Consider the following 13,117-nt stretch of genomic DNA (forward strand, 5'->3'; position numbering starts at 1 on the left):
AGAATCTCGGCCGGGTACTTAACTAATCTCTGTGAGCTGTCATTGGCCAGCTCCACCAAAAGAACCGAAGCCGAATCAGCCCAAAATCATTGTCCTCGACACCCCCAGTGTAAAGGAACTTCCTTACTATTTCTGTGTAGCTATGGGAAATTTACCGTCCAGGCCCTCACCTTTCAACAGTTAACCCCTATTATTTTGCTTTATTTTAACAGGGAAATACATTGCTCAATATTTCTCAGTAACTCTGGAACTTGTTTGTACAGCACTGGATTGTGTCCAACAACAAAAGCAACAAATGTTGTTGATATTGTGCTCTCATAATGGAGATATCCAGCACTGCCAGTTACAGATTAGTAAATCACAGGCACAGAGCGTAAAACAACGAGGTTCCCATGAAGGCCAAATATAGAGGCAGATTCAGGGTGGATGATCGACTTCACCTATGTGCTGCCACATTCTGCAACATTCGGTTAGGACCTTCATATTTACCCAGGCTGTCCCATCACTTCCTGCAGTCTGAGAGACGCGTGAATAAAGCAGTGGAGAGTAACTTGTGAACCCAAGGAAAATGCTTTCCTCTGGCCTCCTGGTTACACCATAGTTTCATCTTTTAAATGGGATATATAATTATTTTTATGAGAGAATCATTTTGTCTGGTTATTGTTTTAAAGGAAATAACCACTTTAGAATGATATTACAGACAATACTTACTGGCCCTCATGCCGACAAGAAGTCCAATGTAGTTTTTTAATCCACAAAACTCGTTTGAGGCATTGGACGATAACAGCTAGCTGGAATAACAGCTACACTTGAAGTGCATGGAATCCACATTTTGAAAATGTAATAAAACTCTGCTAATGCATTTCAAGAAACCGTCAGAACGGCTCATCCGTCGTAATCCAAGTTTCCTGAAGCCGCAGCATGCAAAATTGACTTGAAAAGAAATAATTTACTCCACTTTTATAGCACAATTTCTCACCGTGGTCAGTTAGCCTGCCCTGCTGGCGTGCTGTGTTTACATGGCTCGTGGTGGTGCTAGTTCTCGAGTCTCGCATGAGTTGCCATGTAAACACAGCACTCCTGCAGGGCACTTGGATTACGACGGATGAGCTGTTCTGACGTTTTTTTGAAATGCATTAGTGGAGTTTTATTACATTTTCAAAATGTGGGTTCCATGCGCTTCAAGTATAGCTATTATTCCGGCTAGCTGTTATCCTCTGAATACCCCGAACGAGTTTTGTGGAAAACATACGCTGGACTTCTTGTCGGCATGAGGGTCAGTAAAAACTGTCTGTATTTTCATTCTAAAGTGGCCATTTCCTTTAAAGTCAGCTGGTCATCAAGACCAATTTCAGTCTAACAAACTAACAAACACTGACCTTCACCCAAGAGAGCAGTGTTTGCGTCCCGTAAGAATCTGAAGCCAAAAACTCAGAAACACTGTCTGTGCCTGTCCGCTGTGCGTCCACATGATTGCTAAAACCTTTCTTATTCAGCTGAAGCCGCATGAGAAATGTGTGGGTGGAGGCATTCATCCATGGCTGTATCTATCTGCACCATCTCTTCCTCAGAAATCATGATGGCCACAATGATTCTCTTCACAAATTCCTTAAAGCTGATACTTTGATGATAGTAATAGTGATAACAGTTTAACAAAATGTAGGCCTGGCGCCAGTTTCTCTGTGACACGCTATTATAGTACGGCACATTCGCCAGCACATGCAGCCTGCACTACAAAACTTCACTTCAGTGCATTACCAGTCATTATATATGTGTTTACATTAATAAAGACTAAATATTCAATAAATGCATTAATTCAGCATCCCACTTGTACATAGGTAGGCTACGTAAACTAAGCTCTGCTTGGGCTCTCTCATTTTGCTTAATTCAGTTTAGGACTAGATGTTACAATCCCTTGATGTACGTACTTGAGACTATGAGTGGAAGTGATAGTGCCGTCTGGGGGTTTCTGAGTAGGAGCCAAAGGTTTAAGGCTAGATGGATAGAAAAATAGGAAGGAGCATAGGAAAGGCATAGTCAAGGAGAGATGTCTGTGCCGACTGGACTCTCCCCTGGGCCGTACACTCTACCTCCCTCTACTCCCTTAATTTTGATGAGGTGAGAAAAGAGAAGAAACAAACAGGAGCAAAACATACCTAACTTTAATCCAGGTGGAGTTTAACTGGTCAGTTCCTTTGCTGTTGCACATACTTATGATTATGAGTGATAATTGGAGCCATGTTTGGGAGGGGGGTTTCAGGGAGGGTAAAAGCTTCACTGGAGTCATCAGGTGGGTACGCTCCTTCACTGGTGCTTAAATGATGGCCCCACAACACAAAGCCTTGGTAGCCCACTTCAAGTGGGCAAACCTTCACTTTCCAGCCATGTTGCTCAGCATCGACTGCCAGCTCTTGTGTTCGTAGGCCTCCGCCACAGCACCCTCCCAGGACACAGTGTGTCACGAGGTGTGATTGTACCCAAATGCAGCACACTGAGGCAGGCAGACAGTTGGCAATGACATTTATTATACACAAGGTGACATGAACAAGGCTCAGAGCCCCTACACAGTCTCTGGGTTCAGAGTCCAGGAAATGAGCCGACAGGTCGGTAAGAGAAGGACACACACACGAGGCAATGTGTGGTGTTTCACAGCAGGCGACTGACAGCAGGTGGGAACACTCACTTTGAAATGTCATGGCAGGAAAACACCACACAGCTACAGGCAGACAGAAGAGACGCTGAAACCGCCAGGGACAGAAGGCTGGTGAGTCTACCGGGAAACAGATGACGTAGACAGGTCGGGAACAAGCAGGGTCGGTACTGGGGAATCAAGCCAAGAGTGAGTGCTGGAATGTCTTGCATGAGGTTGAAGAACAATCTGGCAGAGATTATGTGTGCTGGAGAGGCTTATACCAGGCAGATTGGCTGATGAGTTGCAGCTGTGGAGGCAAGTGAGAGGAGTTATCTTGATGAGGGGACGTGGCTGGCTAGCAGGTTGCAGGTGAAGGGAAATTTACCAGGAGCAGGTGAGGGAGAGAAGCAAATTGTGACACAGTGAGCTCAGTGATGTATAAGAGGTGCAGTGAGAAGGACCAAAGCACAAGGTCTGGTCTGATGTTAGTAGAGGCGATCTCAGATGGGAAGCATAGCCTCAGATTCTGATCTGCCAGTAGCATCCAGCTAGCTGGTGTCTCACTGTACAGGCCTTGGATTGCTTCACACCTTCAGGGACAAACTCTCATGCAATTGTAGCATGGCATGATGGAGGAGGTAAGGATAGCTATGAGCTCTCTGCTGATAACTCAAGAGAGCAGAGCCAAGGTATTTGTTGAAAGCAATGTGCCACTCCTCAAACCTCGTCCCTCTTCCTGTTCTGTCACTGTGTAGATGCAGCAGAGTGGCACTTCGCCCTTTAGACATATCCACACAAATGATCACTTTACAGAACTGAGACAAATTTTACTACAATCACAGCTGAAATCAGATACTTATTGAAATAATCCGGCTATGAAGCAGAAACAACCACCCAGTTGTTTGACTGTTGAAATAGTGTTGAAAGAGGAAATGTAACAGCTTTACATGATTCCAGTCAAACTTTACAAGGAAATAATACTCAGAATGAGGCCTCAGTAAAAGCCTGCAGTCAGAGTATGTAAGACTGACTGTACAAATCAACTTGCCACCAGTATATGACTTTACTCATTTTATGCTTTTAATATTTTTAGGCCATTTGGGATCATAGAGGTATTACAGTTGTTCCCCACTGCAGAGACAAGGGTTCAGTCCCCTTCATATGTATCTGTAACTCAATGCTTCAATAAACCCTTTTGGCAGTGCACATGGAAACTGGCAAAGGACCATGTTCTGGTCACTGCTGCTGGTCGTCTGTGGGTAACAAATGAGGGTGAAAGATTGTTGCATTGATTGATTAGCTGTTTGATTGACTGATTGTTTAATTGATTGAGTGTGGGTTGGATGACCCCCAGAGGAGGGACTATCTATTGCAAAAGACCTGACCTGATCTCAAACAAATCTGTGCACATGTGAAGAGAAGAGAAGGGAATGTTCCCAGGTTACAAAAAGCACATCTATTATCTAATATCAACAGCATGTTTTGGTCAGTGCAACTGACAGTTGAGTGTCTGAGTCAAGATAGCTTAAGCTAGGGGAGCACAGTATGGCGGACTGAGTCGTTTGGCGTCCAGAAATTAATTAATATATACCTCTGATCTCTTAAAAGTTTAGCATGCAAACTAAGGGAATTCATTTTTAAACCCACGTTGATTTTATGTCAAGTGAAACACGCACCCGCGAGACAAGACAGACGGAGAAACAACGCAAGGCTCTGTGGCATTCAATTAAGCAAAGCATGGGGGACAACGAGACCGTGGAACCACCTGCCTGGGCCAAATAACTCCTGGCACAAGTTACCAACATTAGAGATTCCTTCCAAAGAAAGCTTGATGATCTGAAAACCACAATGAAGGACATCAAAAAAGATACACGAGCCATGGCTATCAGAATGTAAAACGCCAAGACATGCATCAGTTCCCTAGAGGACAAACAATCCACTGACAAGAAAGCCCCTCCGGCCCCACCCGGGTCCTGAAGAACCACCGAGACCGTACATTGTCCAGTGGATGGAGTGACCGACAACTCATTCTGAGAGCTGCAGCGGAAAAGGGGAAGAGGTTGGCAGCGAAAGAAAAAAAGTTGGAATGGAAGAATAAACACCTTCGAGTGTTTCAAAATCTTCCACTGGAGATCCAAAAAAGACGCTCTGAGTACGCCGACATCACAAACAAGCTGTGTGGAGCTGGGCTCCGCTATGGCCTGCTATTCCCAGCGAGACTCATCGTCACTGTGGATAAAGAAAAGTTCATCTACACAACCCCTGGCGAAGCTTCCAGGCAGGGGCGAAAATCCCATTTCATAGTTGGGAGGGGATAATAAACGGTAAAATTTTAGAGAATAATTTCAGGGAGGGACAAGGAAAAAAAGTTGTAGCCTGTCTTTTATACAGCATCTTTTACCGCAATTTGACACTTTAATCTTCTTTCTATCTCTCCAACAGGCAGGCATAGGACCTTTTTGTCACTCAGCACCTTTCCGTGCTGTCCAAGGTGCTGAGTGTGTCTGGAGCAGAGCAGGTTTCTGTCTCCCAGTGCGCAATAGTGTGAATATTTATCCTATTAAGTAAATGGAGAAAACATGTCTCTCATTGTTTAATAGTTCTCATTGTTGAATCCTGGTGTACTGGTATGCGAAACAGACTATGAGAGTAAAGTGGGGAAACTCTATATCTGCCCCATTCCATGTAACCAATGGTGTTCGGCAGGGGGGGATTTTATCCCCAGTCCTGTTTAACATCTATATGGAGGACCTTTCTGTCCAGTTAAACAATTGTGGCACAGGATGCATGGTAGGAGATACTCTCATCAATCACTTAATGTATGCTGATGATCTTGTTATCTTTTGTCCATATAGTGCTGGTCTCCAGCACCTGCTGAGGATATGTTCACAGTATGGTACTGAATGTGACATTAAGTATAATGCAAAGAAAAGCAATGTGATGATTGTCCGTAGTAGGGAGGACAGACGATCAATCTTTCTGATTTTTTTCTGTCAGACTCAGCCCTCACAGAGTGTGATGAGGTGAAATATCTCGGTCACTACATGACAAATGATCTCTCTGATGACAAGGATATTCATAGACAATGTCGAAAAATGTATGCTCAAGCAAACATATGCTGTTGCGCAAATTCAGCATGTGCTCAGTGGATATAAAGATCTGTCTGTTTAAAGCATTCTGTACTTCTCTTTATACTGCCCATTTGTGGTGTCGATACAAGAGAAGCAGCATGCAGAGACTCACTGTGGCTTACAATGATTGTATGAGGTTGCTGCTTAAGGCTCCAAGAAGCTGCAGTGCAAGTCATATGTTTGCTAGTGTTGGGGTCCCTACCTGTGCTGCAGTGATACGGAATCTGATGTATAGATTCATATGTAGAATATCGAACTCATTAAATTGTATTATTTCATGCCTAATTGACCCTGCACTCAGCTCAGTCAGGTTCACGTCTAAGATGTGGAGTCACTGGTGATCTTGCCTGTACACTTGTGTGTGACTCTTATATTTTATTTTCTGTACATCACTGTTTTGTTGTGTATTGTTATCTTTTTTTTTTTTAAAGTGTGTATGTTGTTTGTCTTGCTCTGTGCTATGGACCTCTTCTTGAGATGTGTCTTTAATAAAGTATGAATTGAATTGAATTGAATTGAATTGAATAGCAGCAAAACAATAAGGCTTCATTCATCAAAGACAGAAACTCGATCTCTCTCCTTCTCTCCCTCTTTTTTCTCTGGCTCAGGTGTGTGGATATACAGTGAATGTCTATACTTCTGAGAAATGGCTTAACAACTAAACATTCCCTGCAATTAAACTGGTAAACTGGTCTATAAACAGTGTGCTGTGAGATCTGGCGCTGCACACTTCACAACCGTGTGTAATAGTCGCGCGTAATGACCGCTCCTCGACGATTAAACTGCACGTCTTTCCTGTTTGTCTCACTGACAGGTGGAGAGCCTACAGAAAGGTACCCATTAGCTACGAGCTGCTCTGCCACTGACTGCTCTTGTCCTGTCCTCTCCCTCTTCTTTCTCTCCTGTCCTCTCTGACTATCACCAAAGATACTGGATTATGACAAGATGGCCCACCTACAATATACCCCCATTGTATGAAATGGTATACATTTCTCCTAAGTAGGTGTTGTCCCCCGTAGCCCTATCATAGACGAGGGAGAACCGCCAATCAAAGACAAGTATCCCCAACCTCGCTTGGTTATCGTAGATTAGCTGGGCTAACTGTTAGCCGTTAGCGGTGTCTGTAATAACTCAGTAACTCAATAAACGGTCCGTGAAAAAAATATTTTTTCCAGCGGATATCTTAGTTACAACATGATTGAGCTAGCAAAGCAGTTTTGTGTTGCTACGTGTGGTATTTATTCAGTTTTGGGAAATCACGATGTCTAGAAAGCATCAGTGGCTGCAACGACAGTGACAGCTAACACTAGCAGCAAAGCTAACATCAGGACATCATCTGTTAAAAGCCTCCCGTTGTCGGATATGACATGAAACTACTCCAGTTAGCTCAATCATGTTGTAACTAAGGCATCCGCTGGAAAAAATATTTTTTTAATCCAGTATCTTTGGTGAAACTGCACTGATTTCAGCACCAGAGAGGAGCTATCTGTTGCCAGATCTCGCGAGAGTTGTTGTTGAGACAGAGACAGGTCTTGTACAAAGTAAAATTTCTCCTGATTTGTCCGTCTGAAATTTGCCATTTTGGTGTCAGAATGTTCTGAAGATATGTGGCTTGTGATAAATAGGTCCAATATTTGCTTCCGTGACTATGGGGCGAAAGAATCGGCCATAATCTGTAATCACGTTCTTCTTTCTTCTTCTTTCTTCCATTTCTAGTTTCATGGCGGTTGGCAAACAACGCATGGAAGCATTACCTCCATTAATAATGCTTACTGAAGCATTATTAATGGAGTGTGGGTCTGGATAAATTAATATTCACGAGATAATTAAAAGGAGAAAAAAAAAACTAAGTTCTTCTGATCAGACCAGTTCTACTCAAGTAATAAAACAAAAACCTGAAGCAAACCTCACCTGAATTGTTCTGGAGGATAGTCTTTATGTTTAAAGGCACACTTTCTGACTCCAGCTCCTGTATGAGTTGCTGTCTCTCCTGGTCAAATTTGGAGCAGTATTCAATAACATGTTCTACAGTCTCAGCAGTACTACATACACTACATTTACCATCAGCATGTTTTTTTAAAATAAGTAAAGTCCTGCCTAAACCAGTATGCCCAAATCTTATCCTAGAGATAATGTCTCCCTCTTGAGTTGATCTAGTTGTTGGTCTTGCATCACCAACATACCTTTGGACCTGTAATCACGTTCATTTCTCCCACTGAAGTCAATGGACTCAGGACCTGCTGTTAGTCTCCTAAAGAGGCGTGGTGGTCGCGAACCCCACGTGACACTGATACAGGAAACTGACTCGCAGTGGACCGTCTTGGTTTATCCACTGTCTTTGCTATCACTAAACTCTGAGCTTAAAGTGAATATTTCAGGTTGGAGGTCACTATGAGTCAGTGTGTAGGAAAATTGTAGGAACTCGATTGTCATTTAAAAAATTAAAAAATATACACAACTGTAACTTTGGGAGTCGTATTTGTTACTTCCGTATTTATAAAAATTGCTAAACCGGAATTGACGTAGAATGGGGAGTCCTGAATTCCAAGTACAGTAGAAGTACAGTAAAACAACGAGACAATGGCTAGTTTTGACAGTGAAGAGGTTGTAAATATTTATGCTGGGACAAATGACGGGCCACAACCCTACAACTTTGAGCCAGCCAGACGGCAAAGGGAGCCAGAGCAGCATAGGGTTAGGAGAAATGACGGTCAGAGGAGAGATAGAGTTGTGGTGTGAGGAGAATGAGAGCTAGGGAGGTGCCCTGGTGAGTGGCCAGGCTAGCTAGTACTAGCTAGCAAGATCTAACGATGTGTTCACATTTTAACAATCAATAGGGGCCACCAACATTGACCATTTCTATTAACAATGGAAGGAAATAATATAATTAGGAGGATAATCCATATCGTCAGTAACAGTGTATTAGCCTACCTTTTCATGTGCCTGATCACTGGCACCTGAGCAATGCAAGTGCAGCTTGCCACTAACTTCAGAGAGCAAACGTGACTTTGCAAAACTGATAAGAGAAGAATGAGACAACCCGGTGTAATGTGGTAATAGTGCAGACTCAAGCCAAGGTGGTGTATGAGAAAGAACTAGCCTGCTAAACACGAACAGCACGCGAGAGGGACTCGGATTCGGCAGGACACCGCTTTTCTTTAGGCGACAAATTCTAGTTTTGTTATAGTCTGATGCATGGCAATAACCTTTTACAATACTGTGACACTGCCACATTAGGTGCAGGTCTATATTCGTCTGATTATTATAGTTCACAGGAATTTCCCTCGGGGATCAATTATGTCATCACAGAGCAACTTGTCACAAAAAGTGATCATATTGGCTATTTTAGGTTTTGAGAACCTCCATCCACAAAAAATAAACTGAGAGCGCTTCGTAATAGGCTACATAATAACCAATATGAATGTGTTACTTGTAAACTGTTATGTATTATAAGCACTGACTATTTTTTGCGCAAGTTTTACTATAAACACTCGTTTTGTCACAGAGTGCAGATCAAACTAAACGCCAAGGTGTCTGTAGCCTACTTACCCATAACTGAAACTGATGCGCAGCTATCAGTCTATCATGCAACTCCACGCGATGGCAGGAGGCTGTAGGCTGCGTCATTCCGCATTAGCCATGTGTTTCAGCAAGGGGGGTGGGGTAACATTAGAGTAATGTGTAATATGTTACTGCCCAACACTGCTTTTGTCTAAACACAAACGCATCAGATATCATGTAAACTACATTAGAAAATATACAATGTTGCTCTGTACAGGTGAGACATTAGGGTGTTTAGTTTAGTTTAGTGATACACGTTTTATTTGATAGGCAATTATTATTTATTTGTTATCAAAAGTGATTACTCTTTACTTTACAATATAACGTAAGCCCCATATGAAAAAAGTGCATTTGTTTAGCCAACTTCTCTTGTAACAGAGTCAATTTTATCAGATCAATATGAATGAACAATTAGACATACAGTATTATCTGCAGCAAAGACAAATGGTTGTACCAAAACAAATAATGTTGCATGACACCACTGACTTCTGTCAATCTACATGTTGACATCATCAAGCCTTATTAGGACAAAAACAAATTACTTTCTGGTGACAAAGTAGCTCAAAGTAACTCAGTTACCTGACTTAGTCACTGTAATGTAAATACTGCTTTGGAAAATGTTATCCCTTTACTCATTGCTGGGTAAAGTTTAGAGTAATGTGAAAAATAAATAAATAAATAAATTTAAAAAATTTAAAGTTTAGAGTAATGTGTAATATGTTACTGCCCAACACTGCTTTTGTCCAAACACAAACGCATCAGATATCATGTAAACTACATTAGAAAATATACAATGTTGCTCTGTACAGGTAAACATTAGGGTGTGCACTGTTCAGCAGCTGCACTACAATTTCATTCATGTGACTTCAATAAGAATCAATTATGTACAGTGTGTTACATAGACAAAACTATAGAATCTTTTGGTCTCTAGATGGCGAACTTGCTCTTCTATTCCATTCTTTTATCAGGCTTTTCTGTCACATTATGGCACGTTCCGGGCAACCCCTAACTCGTGTTTTTACAACCTGTAACCCGTGAAAGTGCACTGGAACGGCAGTCAAACCCGTAACTTCCCACTTGTGAACTCGTACCAGATCGATGTACTCCCAGTCACGATTTCCGACGTCACACAGCCCTCTAAACCAATTACCTTACTCTTCTAAACAACAATGGCAGCCCCCGTGGATGCGGTGCTGATGCAGGTGATACACAGTGAGAAACAGACAAAAAAAAAAAAATAACCCTTGTTAACACATTATTGGCATCCTCTCTAACAGCTGGTTTCCAGTGCAAGAATATATCAGTACAAAATAAGTGTCCAAACACACAGATAACATAAAATAAAAAGTATAACAGCATCTGTATTAATGTCCTGTGCTGAAGCGTGACTGTCGTGCACGATGCTGTCCAACAGCTTCATCCTTGCTGATCTGCTGGAAGGATCTGCAAAGGGGGGCAGGTGTGGACAACAGAGCACTCTTCTCTCGTAGAGCCTGTGGTGACCTGGAGTATCCCACTCTCAGAGACTCCATGAAGGCTGATGCATATGCTAGGAAAAGGAGACAAATTCAGTGACATGGTTGACTCATGTACCAGCTCACTTAATAATATTTAGAGACTGACAAACTGCTAACCGTATGATGGCTTCTCCTTGACGGGACGGACCACGCAGTCACCTTTGCGGAACCTTGGGTAGGAAACGGCATAACAGGCCTCACCATCACTGGTCCGGGCAATCTCTCTGCTGCCATTGTTGTTGAAATGCAGGGCTGCCAAGAGAAGCCTGTGGAAAAAGTACAATGAAAGAAATAATAAACAGTGTCATAGGCAACAATAACAATAATGACGAGAGAAAACAGCAGGGTCAAAACTGACAAGGAAGAGCAACTGCACTGGAGTAAGAGAAGTAGGAAGATGTAACGACACACACACATATACTAAGAAAGATGAAAAACTGCTGTGCACAGGGTCAGAGACACAATAGGTGGGACCAGGGATGTGAAAAAGAAAAATATTTTCTTCACATCACATAATATTTACCTGCTGTACATCCCAAGGAAGGAGAAGCCAGTGTGCTTGGGGGCAAAGTGCAGCATAAGCGAGTGAAATGCCTCCAGTGAGAAGGTCTGGTGCTGTGGGGAGAACTGCCGGACATCCTTCACCAGTACTGGTCTGGTAGCTACACTCTCCAGTTTGATAGCTACAGTTGATCCTGTGGAAACACATTTTGTTCTGATGTCACTACATACACTACACGTCTCCATATGCCCTTATTACATACTACAAAACGAGCCTTCTTATATACATATTCTTATATACATATATATAGCTATATATATATATATATATATATATATAGCCTATATATATATATATATATATATATATATATATATATATATATATATGTGTGTGTGTATATATATATATATGTGTATATATATATATATATATATATATATATATATATATATATACAGTACAGGCCAAAAGTTTGGACACATCTTCTCATTCAATGCGTTTTCTTTATTTTCATGACTATTTACATTGTAGATTCTCACTGAAGGCATCAAAACTATGAATGAACACATGTGGAGTTATGTACTTAACAAAAAAAGGTGAAATAACTGAAAACATGTTTTATATTCTAGTTTTTTCAAAATAGCCACCCTTTGCTCTGATTACTGCTTTGCACACTCTTGGCATTCTCTCCATGAGCTTCAAGAGGTAGTCACCTGAAATGGTTTTCCAACAGTCTTGAAGGAGTTCCCAGAGGTGTTTAGCACTTGTTGGCCCCTTTGCCTTCACTCTGCGGTCCAGCTCACCCCAAACCATCTCGATTGGGTTCAGGTCTGGTGACTGTGGAGGCCAGGTCATCTGCCGCAGCACTCCATCACTCTCCTTCTTGGTCAAATAGCCCTTACACAGCCTGGAGGTGTGTTTGGGGTCATTGTCCTGTTGAAAAATAAATGATCGTCCAACTAAACGCAAACCAGATGGGATGGCATGTCGCTGCAGGATGCTGTGGTAGCCATGCTGGTTCAGTGTGCCTTCAATTTTGAATAAATCCCCAACAGTGTCACCAGCAAAACACCCCCACACCATCACACCTCCTCCTCCATGCTTCACAGTGGGAACCAGGCATGTGGAATCCATCCGTTCACCTTTTCTGCGTCTCACAAAGACACGGCGGTTGGAACCAAAGATCTCAAATTTGGACTCATCAGACCAAAGCACAGATTTCCACTGGTCTAATGTCCATTCCTTGTGTTTCTTGGCCCAAACAAATCTCTTCTGCTTGTTGCCTCTCCTTAGCAGTGGTTTCCTAGCAGCTATTTGACCATGAAGGCCTGATTCGCGCAGTCTCCTCTTAACAGTTGTTCTAGAGATGGGTCTGCTGCTAGAACTCTGTGTGGCATTCATCTGGTCTCTGATCTGAGCTGCTGTTAACTTGCCATTTCTGAGGCTGGTGTCTCGGATGAACTTATCCTCAGAAGCAGAGGTGACTCTTGGTCTTCCTTTCCTGGGTCGGTCCTCATGTGTGCCAGTTTCGTTGTAGCGCTTGATGGTTTTTGTGACTCCACTTGGGGACACATTTAAAGTTTTTGCAATTTTCCGGACTGACTGACCTTCATTTCTTAAAGTAATGATGGCCACTCGTTTTTCTTTAGTTAGCTGACTGGTTCTTGCCATAATATGAATTTTAACAGTTGTCCAATAGGGCTGTCGGCTGTGTATTAACCTGACTTCTGCACAACACAACTGATGGTCCCAACCCCATTGATAAAGCAAG

Source organism: Epinephelus lanceolatus, chromosome 3, assembly GCF_041903045.1.
Source record: "Epinephelus lanceolatus isolate andai-2023 chromosome 3, ASM4190304v1, whole genome shotgun sequence".
In the NCBI taxonomy this organism is placed as follows: domain Eukaryota; kingdom Metazoa; phylum Chordata; class Actinopteri; order Perciformes; family Serranidae; genus Epinephelus; species Epinephelus lanceolatus.